This window comes from Dreissena polymorpha, chromosome 5 (assembly GCF_020536995.1).
Source record: "Dreissena polymorpha isolate Duluth1 chromosome 5, UMN_Dpol_1.0, whole genome shotgun sequence".
NCBI lineage: Eukaryota > Metazoa > Mollusca > Bivalvia > Myida > Dreissenidae > Dreissena > Dreissena polymorpha.
Window position 1 is genome coordinate 96,354,152 of NC_068359.1, and position 18,004 is coordinate 96,372,155.

The 18,004-nt window shown below is 35.3% G+C and overlaps 1 protein-coding gene and 1 long non-coding RNA gene across 31 annotated transcripts in view; one reads left to right on the top strand and one right to left on the bottom strand.

The window, feature by feature from the left end:
* Positions 1 to 7,126, bottom strand: part of LOC127881572 (uncharacterized) — a 29,892-nt gene extending 22,766 nt beyond the window's left edge. Inside the window, exon 1 of the long non-coding RNA XR_008050152.1 lies at positions 6,852 to 7,126. This is a non-coding gene — a long non-coding RNA (uncharacterized LOC127881572). The remainder of the gene's footprint in view (positions 1 to 6,851) is intronic.
* Positions 1 to 18,004, top strand: part of LOC127881542 (uncharacterized) — a 533,182-nt gene that overhangs the window by 145,932 nt on the left and 369,246 nt on the right. The window lies entirely within an intron of this gene.

Genomic DNA, 18,004 nt, shown 5'->3' on the forward strand with positions numbered 1-18,004 from the left:
TGCTGACTCCTAATGGGTCATTATCTTTTTTTTTTCACCGTACATTTTCCAACAAACAAATATGTTTTTGAACATGTAAATTTCACTTATATGAATATCATACAAATACATTTCATAGTTAAGGAACAAAGCAAGAAATCAGCATAAGTTAAAAAACCCAATTATAATGTTTAGTTTCGCCTTTCAAGTTTAGGCTACTATATCAAATAGTCATGTATGACTTTTAAACTATGCGCTCACTCTTAACGTTTAAGCGTTCTGTCTGCCAAATAATTGATTGAATTTTATCACGAAAATAAATAACAGAAACAATTTAAATTTAAAGTATAAAAACTTAAAACCTCTAGTTCATGCAAAGGAAGGTAAAAGAAAGCTCGATCCGAAGATAACACCAATATTAGCCGCGCTCTGTGAAAAGAGGGTTTAATGCATGTGCGTAAAGTATCGTCCCAGATTAGCCTGTGCAATCTGCACAGGCTAATCAGGGACGACACTTTCCGCGTAAACTGAATTTGTGCTAAGAAGAAACTTTCTTGAAAAGAAAATATCATATATGCGAAAAGTGTCGTCCCTAATTAGCCTGTGCGGACAGCAAATACGGGACGACACTTAACGCACATGCAGTAAACCCCCTTTGTACAGAGCACGGTCCCTATCCTCTTTTCATACTGGATATCCACGTCTTTAACGTATAGTCTGATACATGCAGTAAACCCCCTTTGTACAGAGCACGGCCCCTATCCTCTTTTCATACTGGATATCCGCGGTCCCTATCCTCTTTTCATACTGGATATCCGCGGTCCCTATCCTCTTTTCATACTGGATATCCGCGGTCCCTATCCTCTTTTCATACTGGATATCCACGTCTTTAACGTATAGTCTGATACATGCAGTAAACCCCCTTTGTACAGAGCACGGCCCCTATCCTCTTTTCATACTGGATACCCACGTCTTTAACGTATAGTCTGATACATGCAGTAAACTCCCTTTGTACAGAGCACGGTCCCTATCCTCTTTTCATACTGGATATCCACGTCTTTAACGTATAGTCTGATACATGCACTAAACTCCCTTTGTACAGAGCACGGTCCCTATCCTCTTTTCATACTGGATATCCACGTCTTTAACGTATAGTCTGATACATGCAGTAAACCCCCTTTGTACAGAGCACGGTCCCTATCCTCTTTTCATACTGGATATCCACGTCTTTAACGTATAGTCTGATAAGCATCTGTTAGTAGCGCGTTTTTAAACGAATATTCATTTCCAGTAGCGAATTCAGGAAAAAATATGTTGTTGTATAAATGTTCAAACCCCATCAATGATTTAAATGAAATGTGTGTGATTTAAAGACCGCAATTTTACATTTAACTTACGTGTTTGTGTGAAAAATAATGAGGTCCTTCCGTTGTATTATGAGGCTATCCGGAGAGTACGACAGCTATCCAAACTTATTAACTTACCAGTCTCACGAAAGTTGGGGACGAAGTTTGAATGAATTTTAGCTGCCATCTCGGGCTACTTCTTATAATTACTGCAAGATCGTCAATATTGATTTGGTGTTTTGGGGGGTTGTTTTTTGGAGGGGGGGGGGGGGAGGGTTATAGTGCCAGAAGGAAATCCCACCTGTCCGGTATGGAGACCACAAACAAACTCACATACTTCCGGGAAAAGGATTGAACCCGTTTCGCCTAGGTGAGCTTGTGTACCAATCACTGGACTAACCGGACAGCCTCAGATTGCCCTTTGCGCAACTGAAATGGTGAGTTTTACTATGGCTTCTTTATCAGTGTTCAACAAAATATCGTATTACGGAACAGCACACATTACGCAAAACTACAACACATGTATACGATTTGTATGTACATCAATACCGTTTTCTTTTGGCTACATCATCCTGTTCGGGTAGCTCTCGAAACCGTATTTAAAAAAAACAAACTCTGTCCATATCGAAACCTTTTACACAAGAAGGTCACTAAAAGTAACACAAATACTCAAAAATAACGAATATTTCGCAAAATATTTCGTAAAACAAGAAACCGTCGGAGACGGGTGATGCTCCCCAAAGTTTTTTTTGTCACAATATTGCAATTTATATTCAGATGAAAGATGAAAGGAAACGTCTAGTAGTTGGGGGGACAAGAATTACACTATATGTACAGTTTATAGAAAATTTCAAAAGGCCATAACTCTGTGATAAATCATCCGACCAGAACCGGCTGACAATATGCACATCTCTTGGTAGTGAAGCTTCCCATAAAGTTTCATTGAATTCCGGTCATTAGTTGCTGAGAAATGGCCCGGACAAGAATTGCACTACATGTACAGTTAATGGAAAATTTCAAAGGTCCATAACTCTGTTAAAAATCATCCGACCAGAACTGGCTGATAATCTGCACATCTCCTCTTGGTAGTGAAGCTTCCCATAAAATTTCATTGAATTCCGGTCATTAGTTGCTGAGAAATAGCCCGGACTAAAATTTTGCACGGACGAACGGACACACGGACGGACACACGGACGGACGAAGCGGCAACTATATGTTCCCCCAATTGTTTTTGAGGGGGGGGAGCATAATAAAATCAACTTATTAAAAAACAGTTTTCCTAATTACAATAGCCAAAATATTCAATTCTAGATACTCTATGGTAACTTAAATTTAACGAGATACAAGATGCTCGTTTTTTGGGGGCACAATATATCCAATTTTAATTTCCAGCAACGATATCTATTTAAACGACACACGAAAATTTCTTGGTGCATAAACGTGTGTTCATAACATTGTCCCGCAAAGGAAACAAACAAGAGCATTATGTATCTTGTTAAATCTATGTTACAAGAGCACATCTAGCGTTGAAAGTTTTGCTGTTGCTATAAGAAAGATTGAGTTTTTATGCGTTCACATGTTTTGACATATTGTACGAAATATTCGTTGATTTTGAGGGTTTATGTGCTTTAAACACTGATAAAAGTATTTGATTGTTATTTAAGCGCTATCAAGGTCAAATAAACTGTCTATCGGGGGTTCGCTGGATCCAAATAACCAAACTGATTTATATATCGTCATATCAGGTACATGCGAAAAGCTTATCACGGCGACCTTACTGTGGCGTTTAGATCTTGTCACCGTGTCTGTTTGTTATTACTTAAAGATTTTTATAATATGTCACTCTCACTTGAGAAATAATTACGCACACTTTAAAATGAAAAGTACATGGATTAATACTATATATATGTTTTCGATATCAACATAACATGTGTGACTGTCAACAAAAACAAAACAGTGTTATGATGCGAAAGCAAATTCAAAACATGAACATTTATAAAGGAAACATTGAAACAATTTTTTTAAACGATTGTACATTTTTTATTATTACAATTCATTTAAATAGTGTAATACTTTATTGTAATGGTATCGTGTGCCGTTTAATATAACTATTATATCAAACATAAATATTACTTCCAAAGAGCAATGTTGTCGTTAGCTTGACAATATCATCAACGTTCTTGTGTCTCATAGCACGGACTTTCATAATATAAATGGAAACATTTATTAAATTATAAACACTTCTTGGATTATGTGATATACAATTTGCCAAGGGTAATTAATTTGGTCTATTTTGATTAAACCAATCTTCAGTTAGATTAAATCATAGACTAATATGTTTTTGCTCCATGGTTTAACTAAAGCTTAGATGTTGTCCTTTCGGACCCCTTTCAAATGGCATAGTCGTTTTAAACTTTGTTAAAACATTTACGATAGACGGCACAAACCAACATCTTCTTTCTGCGCATTCGCTTTACACTGTATTCATATAAATCAATTAATTCGGACCTAATTATATTATATCCGATTGCATCAGTGTAGTAACAAGACATATAAGGCTGGAATTTGAATAGAATACTTCTTCATTACAGTTCGGCTACGTGACTCGCATAGAATATATTAGCCGTGCTCTGTTAAAAAAGGGTTTAATGCATATGCGTAAAGTGTCATCCCGTATTAGCTTGTGCAGTCCGCACAGGCTAATCAGGAACGACACGTTATGCTTTTATAATATTTTTCGTTTACAGAAAGTCTTTTCTTGGTAAAAATGTAGTTAAGGCGGAAAGTGTCGTCCCAGATAAGACTGTGCGGACTGCACAGGGTAATATGGGACGACACTTAACGCATATTCATTGAAACCCATTTTCACAGAGCACGGCTCATATTAATATTCCAACTCACTTTTATAGATAAGACTGATGTCTAGCAGTGTAAAAAACTAACGAATGTTTCTATGGTTGTTTTTATATTTTGAATCGAACAAAAACAAACGCACAAGCAGTCTCTCGGCAAACAACATATATCGACATAGCGTAGTTGAATATATATAGGCATCGGAACCAAGCGTTTGTTGTGGTCACTTTGCAATAGGTATGCGTGATGGATACACTTAATATTTCCTCCGAATTCCCAACGTCTCATCTCTGGAGAATTGAAGCTCGGGATATAAAGTGTTGAGATGTCTGAGAACAATCTAAGTATGAATGTAGACGTATATGCTCCTGAACATTCTGCCTTATAATGTTAAGAATTTGCATCGTTCCCTCAAACGTCTGCACAATGTTTCATTGAATTGTAACTTTCTTTAATGTTATGTTACTAATATTTATAATAAATTATATTCTAACAAACATGCTACGTCAACTTTGCATTCATTTTTCTTATTCAATGGCCTTCACATTATTAAAATTAAAGCCCCGCACTAAAAATCAACGAATATTTTATATCATATTTCGAAAATTAAACACATAAATAACACATAAAATATCAGTGTTCCTTGTGCCAATAGCCAAAATTTACACGCTAGATGTAGTCTGGTAACATACTTTACGAGATACAAAAATTTTCATTTGTATTGTATGTGTGTGACAATATATTCCATGTGAATTTCCCGCGACGGTATCCGAACATTTACGAGCGAACGAAAGATTGGCTTTGTAACTAATTAAAACTATGTTACCATACCACATTTAGATGTGGCATGGTAACATACCATATACCACATTAAGAAATTAAGACTTTCCTATCCGGTTTTTAAGTACGTAATATCAATTTAGGTTTTGGAATTCCTATATAACTAATTATCACAATAAGTGTAAGTTCGTTCAAAATCTCCATCACGACGTTTATTTTTCGTTGATTCATCGACTTAATTTACTGAAAATATTGATCATCGCAATTTAAGACACCTGTATAATACTCTTCAACATGCTACCCACTGGGACTTATTACAAAACATGCAATTGGCAAAGAGAGATTATAAAACAAAACAAGATTATCTAATACAGACCACAACCTGGCGCCAAAACAATACAGAATTACACTCGAAATAGTCTAGACCACTTTTAGTTCAGTATAAAAGTACAAAGAACAAAGAATACAAATGCACAAGGCATATATAGCGATGGTTATTATGACTTAAACTTCTCTCTACGATCATCCATTATGAACACATAACCCTTAATGTAAACCGTTAGGTAAAATACAAAAGGTCTGTCACATTCTCCGGGGATGCGTTTTCCTCTTTCCTAAAGATGGATGAAGTTTGGTTTCTTGATAATGTCTAATAGCTTTATACGTATATATCCGAAACTTTATTTATTTGTCTGTATAATTGTTTCTGGTTGTATCTTACAAATAATTTTTAAGTTAAGTCAGTATAATTGCCAGAGAAGCATCCACCAATAACTTTCTTTACGTTGTACATACAATGTGAACATAAGAAACTAAGTTACATAATATATTTCCAACAATTTATGTATGTATCTGCGTAGTCCGCACAGGTTAATCAGGGACGACACTTTCCGCATTTTTTTGTTTGTTTGAAAGAAATCGTCCCTTATTAGCCTGTGCGGACTGCACAGAAACGATGTTTCAGTTCAAAATAGGCGTTAGATAGCTTAACATGTTTCCTAATCGGAAGGTGCAATTACATTTCACATTGAATGTCATAAAACACTACAACAAAGTTAGGTATACAAAACAAATAAACCAAACATTAAGTTTCAGTTTGCCTTCTATCCAGCCTACGATTTGAATGGTAATTTGTATACATTCAACTATGCTTTAACCATAAACGGTAACGAACTCATCCTGCCAAATAATTTATTGAATTTAATCACGATCAAAAATAATATTAGCATTTTGATGCTTAAATAATTGGTATTAAAACCTGATATCTGATTCATATCGTACACTGAACGTCGATTAGAGGACAATCCAATAACATTTTTTGATAATGGGAAGACAACGCTTCAACATTTTATCTGATAAGGACATGTTAATAGACATTGCAGTGTGTTTGTTATACCTTAGATTTATTTTCAACAGTGTTAGCCGCTTCAATAAGAAAAGAAAATATTTGTACGAATGAAGCAATCAGACACTTTTTGTATTGGTGCAACACGTATTATTGATGTCCATGTATGATCGATCGAATTGTAAATTCTGAATTGCTTTGGAGAAAAAAGAATCACTTTCTTCACAATGTGTATTAATCCACATTTAAAGCCATTATTTATCTTTCAAAAACAAATATCACTTGTTTGACATCTGTTGTTAGTGCACAGCTTTTAATAGGATATGTAGCAAAGTACATTTGATACGCAAACAAAATGTTAAAGATAACATTGGCATCATGGATGAATCGTATGTGTACGTAGAATATACTTTAAATTAAAGTGGTAACCCAAAGTAATATATCACACAACTGACAAATATACCAAGGTTATTATAATACAAGTGCATGTGGCTTTGATATCCCTGCATCTAAAGTACGATTACTCCATGAAAATAACGTATAATTACCAGTGATTAGAAGTGAAAACTTCAACTTTATCCTATTTCCTTGAATCGTTTGACAACAAATCCAAGGCGATTTAAACATTCCAGTTTTTCAAAAATCACACACGAAATAAACACTTAAAATCATAAAACACTGAACTCCGCACGCGTCCACGAATCTAACGCAACAAAGGCTTTTTACATAAAACACTTTTCAAAATACGCCCCATAGCTGTAGCTTAGAATGAGAACCATGCGGCTCACAATTGCACATCAGTTCACGTTGTACCGCCAGCTACTATAAAAACATTGCTACTTTAGACTGAACATCGCGTTGGTAAACATGTTTAATGTATTGCTGTCAACCCAGATAGATTGGTGACCTGAAATTATTTACTTTACTTCACATGAACGCATGCCTCATTCGCATACTGAGCTTTAGCGCTCATAGCTTAGTTCAAATATGTTTGCTCGTAGCTTAGTTCAAATATTTCCGCTCATAGCATAGTTCAAATATTTAACTGCAGTAGTAGAAGTAGTAGTAATAGCAGTAATAGTATACTGTAAATTGTATTGTAGTGTAGTTGTGGTATTATATAATGAACATAAAATAAACATTATAAAAATACGCTATTTAAATCACGCAAAACGTTTACACGTGAGTATCGTCGATTAGTTTTATAAATGCTTAAACCATCTTTTCCCCATCAAATGAAAACCGAATGCTTTAAAAAATGCAAGAACCATAATTACGTGGACAAATGAAATTTCGACGATATCAGCTTTCGTTGCTTGTTATCAATGGAATGATTGTGTGAGGGTGTCTCAACCATTTGGATATAAATTATGAGTAAAGCCTAGCTGTGAAAACGTGTTCAGAAGTAAACATTAACTTCCACAAACATCGCCTTTTACACAATGTATTGATTTCTTTATTTTTAAACAATCCAACATTTACTTCACCATTGTAAAACGAAAGTTAAAACTGTTTAGGATGTTTAATCGAAATGCTTTACCAAATCTCATTATCACAAATAGTCAAAGCAAGTCAGTTAAATGATGTATTTTTTCTTTTTTTCGTAACCAAAAAAGTAAATTCAAAATATCTGGTCATTACAAACATGCATTAAAATCGTTATATGTATTGTAAGTGTTTAGCTTAACAAGTACCATTTTCTTTTTTCTGAAATAAAAATAGTTTTAAATGCTGTTATCGATATTAATTGAGTTCCAACACAGGTGGTTAAACTCTATGTTATACTATTGAACGCAATCGTTTCCAATTCCTAGATCACATCCTCGTTACAACGATCCCGATATGTACGACAAGACAAAAATGTTACGAAAACCTATAGATGCTTTTGGCTATTTCGCAATTTGAAATTTATAAAGAACCTCGGCCTGGTAACATAGTTCTCTCCATGTGGCACATTTTTGTCTTTTTTTTGTATAAAAACGCTTAGGTCAGCAGGCAAATACTTGACATTAAAATATACTTTTACGACATATGTTATAAGGCGTGTAACAGCGGTGGCTTAATAGACAAACATTTATCAAATGTGGCATCAACTTCACTCGACCTGTAAGTTAGACATCATTTTACTAAGCTCTTGTACACCTTTCCCGTCTATCAAACGCTTTATATTAAAGAAGAATTCATCATATGTTTCTAAAACTAATTTATGTTCAAATAGTTCAAAGGAAACATTCCAGCAGTTTGTTAAACGTCATACCTATGTTTCCCACACAATTTATAACTGATCAACTATGATTAACAATACCCACAACAAAGTCGTTTTCGCCCGTTTCCCTACAGCAATAACCATCAACATACAAATGATCCATGTGTAACTTCGCACAACACCGTTTATTCGGATCCATGACCAATTAACTGGAAAAAAATTCGCATTGATGCGCAGATAAAAATTTATTGAATAATAATCGCTTTGGCGCATGTAAACGTTTATTTAAACATTTTTTTCCTTTGGCGGTATTGTCGGAGTCAATCTTGACTTTGAATGAATATTCAATCGTTCATTTAGCAATATGATTGTAAGGAAGTTCGTTTTAAGTACAGATGTCTGATACTAAACTTTTCACATGTGATATTCAACATCGTGAAGCAATCCATAACATCACCTTACACAATACATAATCTTACTCTATGGTTTCCAACATATAACTATAACAGCCTAGTGATCACCCATAGACTTAAAGTTGTAAAAAGTCTGAGACGAAAATACTCGAAAATAATAACAATATTACAAGGAGATTGTTATGAACAATTTATCTGAAATATGTAATAGTAATACATCCGTATGGTACATCAAACAATTTTACCTTCGTAAGTGCATTAATTGGGTGTGTCAATTCGCATGTCAATAACGTCAATGTCAATGGACTGAACCAATAAAGGCTGACAGGATTACAACTTACTACAAACAAATTACAGGGAATACCTTTTTAATCTGTACAATTCCTAATTTGTACAACTACAAATCAACGTTTTTATCTGTTCTATGATTTTTCACTCTGTACACAGAAAATGTCATATGTTGCATTTACGATTTTCATTAAAAAAAATCACTTATTGTAATAAGCACGAGTCCTAAACGCTGGCTCAAAAGCAATAAAGAAGTAAGAATGCCAAATTAAGTCATGCAAATTACGTTAAGAACCAAATAGAATTAGCTTTTGTATGATCAGATAAAAGACTAGAAGGATTTGATCTGACGGGTTTTAGCGCATTAAGGGTTTTAGTTCAGAGCTGATATATAACCTGAATAATTGTTTTCGCTGTCTAGAGCTGTACATTTTAACGTGTGCAATATCTGCTATGTTACACGTATTAACTTGTGCAATATCTTCCACGTTCCACATATAAACTTGCACAAGATATGCAATGTTCCACGTTTTAACTCGAGCAATATTTGCTATGATCCACATTAAGTTGTAAAATATTTGCTATATTTCACATGTTAACATGTGTAGTATATACTTTGTTTCAGATATTCACTGATGAAACATATGTTATGTTTTAAACGGTCTTGTGTTCAACAGTTAAGGACTGATCAGAATCTGAGCCTGCTGCTATATCTGATTCAGATAATATGGAATTACATGTATCTGAACTGGACTCAATCTCTTGCAATGACAAGTCAGACTCTGAATCACTGCTGAATTGGTCATCTTTCGATTTAGTTCCCTTGTGATGAACCGGAAGCCCTCTTCCTCTTGTCTATGTACCCCCTCTAATTCTCGGACCTAGGTTTCATCTACACACTCCGACTCTTCCTCTCCCTCTAGTATTTCGTGCAGTTGCTCTTCCCCTTGCTATTGTTGCTCATCTTTACGAAGGTCATGTTGCTTCCATTCATCAAAGTACATGTTATCCCTATTTATACAGGCAGGTGCGTCCCCGATACAGCCATTGTACAAACAGCTAAGATTTCGCGTTCTGATGATCATCTTGATAACAAAATGAACAGCTTGGACTTTGCGAGTTCCTTTTAGGGTTTTACAATTATCTCTTCTTTCTTGTCTGTTCCTGCTAATGGTACTAACATGCAATACTGATCTCTTAAGTGTTATTTATGGGTTTTATCCTCTATAGTCATATTCATTCTGTCATATTCGTAGAATTCACTCGAGTTTTTCACTATTGTATTCCCATCCATAACGGCTCTCCTTACCACACTTTCCATCACAGCTTCCGCCCCATCAGATGGCCCCTTTTCATGCCGGGAGCCATAAAAGTGTCTTTCTATGGGAAATCCTAAATCGTTCTTGCAGAAGGAGATGTCAGTGAATGGTACTTTAGATTTATTTTGTGCAGCGCATACCTCCGTGAAATGGATCTCCTTGTTTATTGTCAATCCCCGCTTCTGTGTAAGATGGAACCTTAATTGTCAGCATGACAAATTCATGAACGGCTGCTGCGTCATGTGTTTTATCATCATATATGAATATCAAACCTTCTGTAACTATGTCTTCACAGTCTTCTTCTGTACATCTGTAGTATGCCACTGTTGGATGTATAGTTACTTGGTTGTGAGACAAGTGGGTACTCTGTACTTCCTGCTGGGCTACACAGAATTTATTCTCAGCAAAGTCCATATTCAGCGCAACCCATCCCTTTGGTACATTGTTCTGAAGCCAGGAAAATTGAGTTAGTTGCCATTTGAACAAATGCTCGGTCAACTTTTCAAGCTCCTGTGAAAGTTTCACGATTACCTCAGTGACACACACACACACATCTCTCTCTCTCTCTCTCTCCTCTCTCTCTTAGACTAGCTCTAGAGATACGAGAGAGCGCGGCAGAAGAGGGAGAGCCGAGAGCTAAGAGCTCGCGAGAGAGAGTGGAGAGCGTAGACGCGCGAGGCAGCTATGCGAGCGCTCTCTCGCCCAGTCTCTCTCTCTCTCTCTCTCTCTCTCTCTCTCTCTCTCTCTCTCTCTCTCTCTCTCTCTCTCTCTCTCTCTCTCTCTCTCTCTCTCTCTCTCTCTCTCTCTCTCTCTCTCTCTCTCTCTCTTTCTCTCTCTCGCTCTCTCTCTCTCTCTCTCTCTCTCTCTCTCTCTCTCTCTCTCTCTCTCTCTCTCTCTCTCTCTCTCTCTCTCTCTCTCTCTCTCTCTCTATATCTCTTTCTCTCTCTCTCTCTCTCTCTCTCTCTCACTCTCTCTACAGGCATTATCTGGGCTACTTCTTTCCCTTTGTAGATCTTTTTGACCCGTTCTCACTTTGAATATACGATAGTCTCATTAGAGGCTTCTTCAACCAACGGCTGGAAATAACGCACAATGCTATCGATCCCACATTCTCCACATTGCCTCTGGATACATTGTAGCTTATGAAATGCAGCCCCATCTTCCTTCTTGCAGAGTGGGATAGTGACAGCCTCATATCGATCCCGTACCACAACGCCTGATCCGAATCTCGCTGCAACTTGCTGCAAAACTTTTATTTTCAAATCGGTATTTGTACAAGTGTCACATAAACAACCATACCATTGCTGTTTTTATGTGGATTCCACAGTTTGTGGTATGTTCCGGACAAATGTGGAGTAGGAAGCTTTTACAGTCGGATTCAGTTGCTGAAACTCCTGGTAAACGACAGCAAGGGGCCAATCAAGAACACGCCTTTCTTTTTGGTCTTTCTTAACCCTCTTGACGGAAGGCAGATTTGTAGATATATCGGCTCTCACAAAGAATTCATTGATTGATGTTATGCCCTACGCACTAGTCGCACCTTTCCTCTCACATTGTTTTGGATGTTCACTTTCAATACCAGACTTTGTACTTACATACGAGTTACTTACACCTAGAAACGTCGACAATGTTCTGTTGAGCCTGTACTTTTTCAGGAATGACATTCTTTTACCGATGTTGTTTTAGTTTTGTCGGTTGCTTTTCAGTGTTTCTGTCAAACTTTTGCTTTAACTTTCCAACAAGGATAATTTTTCCTTGACATTGGTGTGTTCAGCAGTTGTTTCGGTTTTATTAGTTGTTTCTTCCGTGGAGTCGATTTGTCAACAAGTCCTGAGACTGCCGTAACAAATACTTCTGGATCGTTTGGTAGAACCGCATTTCGTCTTGAATATCTTGCACCCTGTATATTGTCTACTCCTCTTCGTATATCATGACGATATTTCAGATCTTTCTCTTTCACTCTTCGATGCGTCTGTCTGCTGCGTCGCTCACGACTCTCTGTCTGTGTTTGACTCCAGTACTCTCGTTGCTTCTCTCTGATCTTGCAACAACTTTACTTTTCTTACTTGATGTAATAGCACTATCTTGTAATCCCATCATCTTCTTTCGATCACGTAATCTTCAAAGGAACGAAAATTAATGAAAACATATATATTGTATCTATTTATTTTTTTCCATTTATTTATATGCCGTTGGTCTTGGAATTTGGACAGTGAAATTAGATGCCAAATAAGCCATTTTCGATAATTACCATCAGTGAGCATTTGATGTAAACTGGCAGACGTCGTGTATTCCTGCAAACCCAGTCAATGGTGGGTGTAATGAGGTTAATTTAACATTTCTTTATCAATATACGGAACAAAGGAACATGTACAGAAGAAAGTAACCACATTTCATGACTGAGAAAAATGTGGCATCTAAAATGTACACAATATTTTTTTATTATATACATAGCTACCCAGTTTTTTTATTCAACATTCAAAGTTGACATTAACAAGAATATAATTGAAGCATTTATTTAAATTATGAAAAGCAATATAATGTAAACACCATTGTTGTCTTTCTTTAGCCTTTCTTCAATCTTCTATGATCTGTTCTTCTGTCCGCATTTTGTTTTTACGATTACATATTTTAAAAAAGCTTGTTTTACATAATTCTTGTCCAATATTATAATGAAGAACTTTTGACTTGGTCTTCGTCGATGTTTACAGATATTGTAAGGTTGTCATCTGTTGCTATGTCTGATTTTACAACCAGATATAAATGTGTATAGCTTTATGTAAATAAAATTAATTTCAATAATAACAGTGACGTTAACATTTCACTGCAATGATTCAAGCACAGATGCCAATAGCAACATGCCTTTTCAAAAATGTAGTTTTTTTGTTACTGGTAACTTGAGAAGAACATTCAATGGAATAAGTATGTAAAAGGACATCTGAGAAAAATTAATAATGACCAGAATATTCCGAATCATCGCCTACATCACCTTTTTCAACATGTTCATTCTCATACTCATGTATGGTTTTGATTGGATAATGATTCTTCAATTGTAACTTTTATAATGTTAGACATAATTTTGACTATCAATGAATCGAATCGATTCAACATCATGAATTACATCTTTAAGAAAAATATTATCTTGAATACTTACATAAGTAATTGTGGTTCATTTATTTTTTGTGTGACATATTTTTTCACTTATTTAATGAACCAGTTTTACTTTGCTGATGATTTGTGCAAAGTCATATGACCTTAAAATGTCAGAATTTCACTTCCGGGTTATTAATTATTTAAAGTTTTCTGATAAATTAAGACAAAACAAAAACGAGAATACTTCTGTAAAATCCACAATTACCTTTCTTATGATGTCTCCTTCCATTAATCAATCGTGTATTGATTGTATTATTAACATTAAGCCATTTGATTCGTTTAAAGACTTCTCAGTTGTGTGCTGCGCAATTTTGCAAACCGACACAGCGTTTTGAGGGCCTTTGTCGATATCGCAGTCATAGTTAATAAATATTATCAAATTTCTAAAGACAACTACTACGTGTGCACGTGTTGTCTTATACTTACTCATTAAAAGTATTACAAATTGTTTTTTTCATTGGAATCGCAGCTTAAAAAGCGTGTTATCGGGCCAAATTTAGTTGACATATTAAAATCATGTTTTTCTCAACAACGTCATTTTTACAACAATACCCACAATCACTGCGAACGTCACAATTGATACTTGATCTGATTTAATATATACGGAATATTTCGCTAGTTAATTGTTCCAAGAGTAATGTTTACTTTATTAAACAGGTATATAATATTTCGCAAATGCCTGTTTGATTTTGCATTTAATTAACCTGTGTATAAAATATGAGTATGAAATAAGCAAATCAAAAAGGTTCTTTTTTTGGAAGGGAGTGCCTCGTATCGCTTACAACAATACTTGTAAGTTCAGGATTAATAACTTAAAAGCAGTGTTATTGATTCACAGTTTGTAGAATGAGCATAATAGTTATACAACTATTAATTTTATACAATTCAAGAAATGATGAAAATACGATGCACTTAAACAATAATGATGATATCATCGTATATGATGAATAGAGATTTAATAAGTAATGCGATCTCAAATAATGCCGATTACTTTTTATACTTACTGTAGTGCGCAATTGTATTTTTTTAAATAAACACTACATTTAAAAATTTTGATAACTTAACGAGTGTTGGTCTGTTTAATAAATCGCGTTCTTTATTAAGGCTTTCCTCAAACAGTGGTGGCTACATCGCCTATGACGTAACTAACTTAGACTATTAAACTTCTAATATGACAGTCCGAGCAAATACGGTGTTAACTGATCATGATTATGTTTTGAAAGGTGATAATCCTGATACAATTTATATGTACCTGTTTTGATGAGCAATCAGTAATATAAGTTGCTAAACAAAACATTAAATAAGAAAATCTCAATCTATTCCCTAAGTAAAACATTCGAATGGTACCAAATATCAAAATTTAACCCATGTTTGTAACAATAAAGGTGCACGAGTATTGCTTTATTACTGTGTTTATTGACAAGCAATCGATTCCAGTTATTGGTGTGGCGCATTGCTAAAGATTTCGATAGCGTTTATCAATACATAAAGATGAAATTCGTACTATAATGTCCATGAAAAATGCATTATTCAGAAAGTTTTAGGTTATTTTTTCATTGAAAATGTAACTGGTTTACTGATCGAATCATTACTTTACATTATCCAGTGCGCATCAGGTAATTACATTGCGCTTTCGGTACTTTTACAGAGCAAGGGCACTTTCGGTACATCTAGTTACTGATGCCAGGTTATTTAACCACATTGTTTTCATGTGATGAGGTGAAGTGGATGATTATAACCTCATTTATAACTTAAATGAAAGATTATCCCAATTGTATCTGTCTGTATCCATATTTTTCTCATTCATATCACATTTTTTGACTAAATTAAGTTTACTTTCCTCTAACACATGGTACACAGACAAAGGTCATGGTTGCTTTGATCTCCATCAATGAGGTCTTCGGCAACATCTTACCGATATTTCCACCGTAGTATGTGTTACAATTATTATCGAATTACTTGACCAGTTAATGAAAATAAACACTGTAATATGGTCATATGCATACAATATCCTCTATGTAAATTAGTGTTCATTAAATAAATTTCAATAAATATAGAAATTGCATAACAATCAATTACACTGAATATACATGTATACAAATCGCGAGTAAACGCTGCATTCTGGAACATATACGGTGACCCCACAATACGGATACTAGATGGTTATAATAATAAACTCAGATTTGAACGCTTGCTTGCTTGATGTAATACTTCGGTCTCAAATATTTAAATACAACTTCTAGCCATTATCCATGAATTTAACTACAACCAAGTCATACCATCTTATTCATAATTTTTTTCATCGATGCAAATGCATACATAAATGTTTTCCTTTAGAATCGTAAGTGTTATGTTTCCTATCGCTATTAATATGCGCAACGTTGATATGGCGGTCGTGGATGCCATCTGTTTTTCGAGATACACATGCTCTATCTTGTAAAAGTTTTATTTCGAGTGTTTTTATTTCGTTCTTTTTTCTTCTATTATCTCGTTTTCTATGAACGTTGTGCTTTCTATATGTTTTATTTCGTAAAGAGACTTTTCTTAAACATCTTAATATATGTACTAGAAACACTTGGTGTCATGACTGTGATCAACGGAAATAACCACTGTAAAGTGAGGAGCGGCAATAAGACCTTATAAACGGAGGGACATGCTTAAATGTTGACTGCGAACGAAATAGATATTTAAGTACTGCTGTTATATGGATCTTTGTTAAGGCATAACATAACAAACACATATAACATGTATGAGCGTTTTGGATTAGATGCGTGGATACTTCATTTATGACGGCTTACGGTAGTAGAACAATCGAGTACGCACCGGCCCACCACGAGTTGTTCCCCTTTATTTATAACTTTTCTGTGCATGAATATGTGTCATTCTCTCCGCATGCACTAATCGAAATATCTTTTAACCTAAATGTTGATAAAGCGTCTTTTGGGGGAACAGAAAGTTACAATAAAAAAATTGAATTGGTGTTACGACGATGATAAGTCTAGCATATATCTTACCAGTATGCACAACCATAATCACGAATATGAACACATTCTTGATAACATAACTAGCAGTAAATTGAATATTGACATTAGTATTGAGAATTACGCCACATTATTGTATGACTGTTCATTTAATGCCTATGGGAAAACAAGAACATATTTTTAATTCTAAAAAAATACCTGGACGGAAATATTGAACATATTTGATTATACGCCCATTACCAATGGTAATGGGGGCTATACAGGAGTCACTTTGTCGGTCTGTCGGTCGGTCTGTCGGTCGGTCGGTCTGTCGGTCTTTCCCGAAAGCTCGTCCAATCCATAATTATGTTGTGCATCATAAGATTTTAAAATCTTTTGGCACATTTGTTCACCATCACAGGACGGTGTGTCACGCGAAAGAATTACGTCGATATCTCAAAGATCAAGGTCACACTTCGAGTTCAAAGGTCAAACATGGTCATAAATGAGCTTGTCCAGGCCATAACTTTGACATTTATTGTTAGATTTTAAAATCATTTGGCACATTTGTTCACCATCATTGGACGGTGTGTCGCGCGACAGAATTGCATCGATATCTGCAAGATCAAGGTCACACTTTAAGTTCAAAGGTCAAAAACGGCCATACATGAGCTTGTCCGGGCAATAACTATGTCGTTCATTGTGAGATTTTAAAATCATTTGGCACAATAGATCACCCTCATTGGACGGTGTGTCGCGCGAAAGAAGTACGTTGTTATCTCCAAGACAAAGGTCACACTTTGAGATCAAAGGTCAAACATGGCCATAAATGAGCTTGTCTGGGCCATAACCATGTCGTTTATTGTGAGATTTTAAAATCATTTGGAACATTTGTTTACAATCATTGGACGGTGTGTCGCGCGAAAGAATTAAGTTGACATCTCCAAGGTCACACTTTGAATTCAAATGTCAAATAAGGCCATAAATTAGCTTCTCTGGACCATAACTATTTCGTTCTTTGCGAGATTTTAAAATCATTTAATCACCATCATTGGAAGGTGTGTCGCACGAATGAATTATGTTGATATCAAGGTCACACTTTGAGTTCAAAGGTCAAAAATTGCCATAAATGATCATGGCATAATAATTCTTAAAAATCGTCATAATTTAGCTTCTCTTGTTTTGTGAAGACAGCATGCAAAATAGTATGTGTCAATGCGGCACGTGGGGGTATACGTCACGTCTGTGACAAAGCTCTAGTTAATTCTAAAAAAATACCTGGACGGTAATATAGGTCCCAATGGTTTCTAAACGAATTTAAAGTTGCGCCTCGTAGCTACAGGCGTGCCAATCGATTATTTT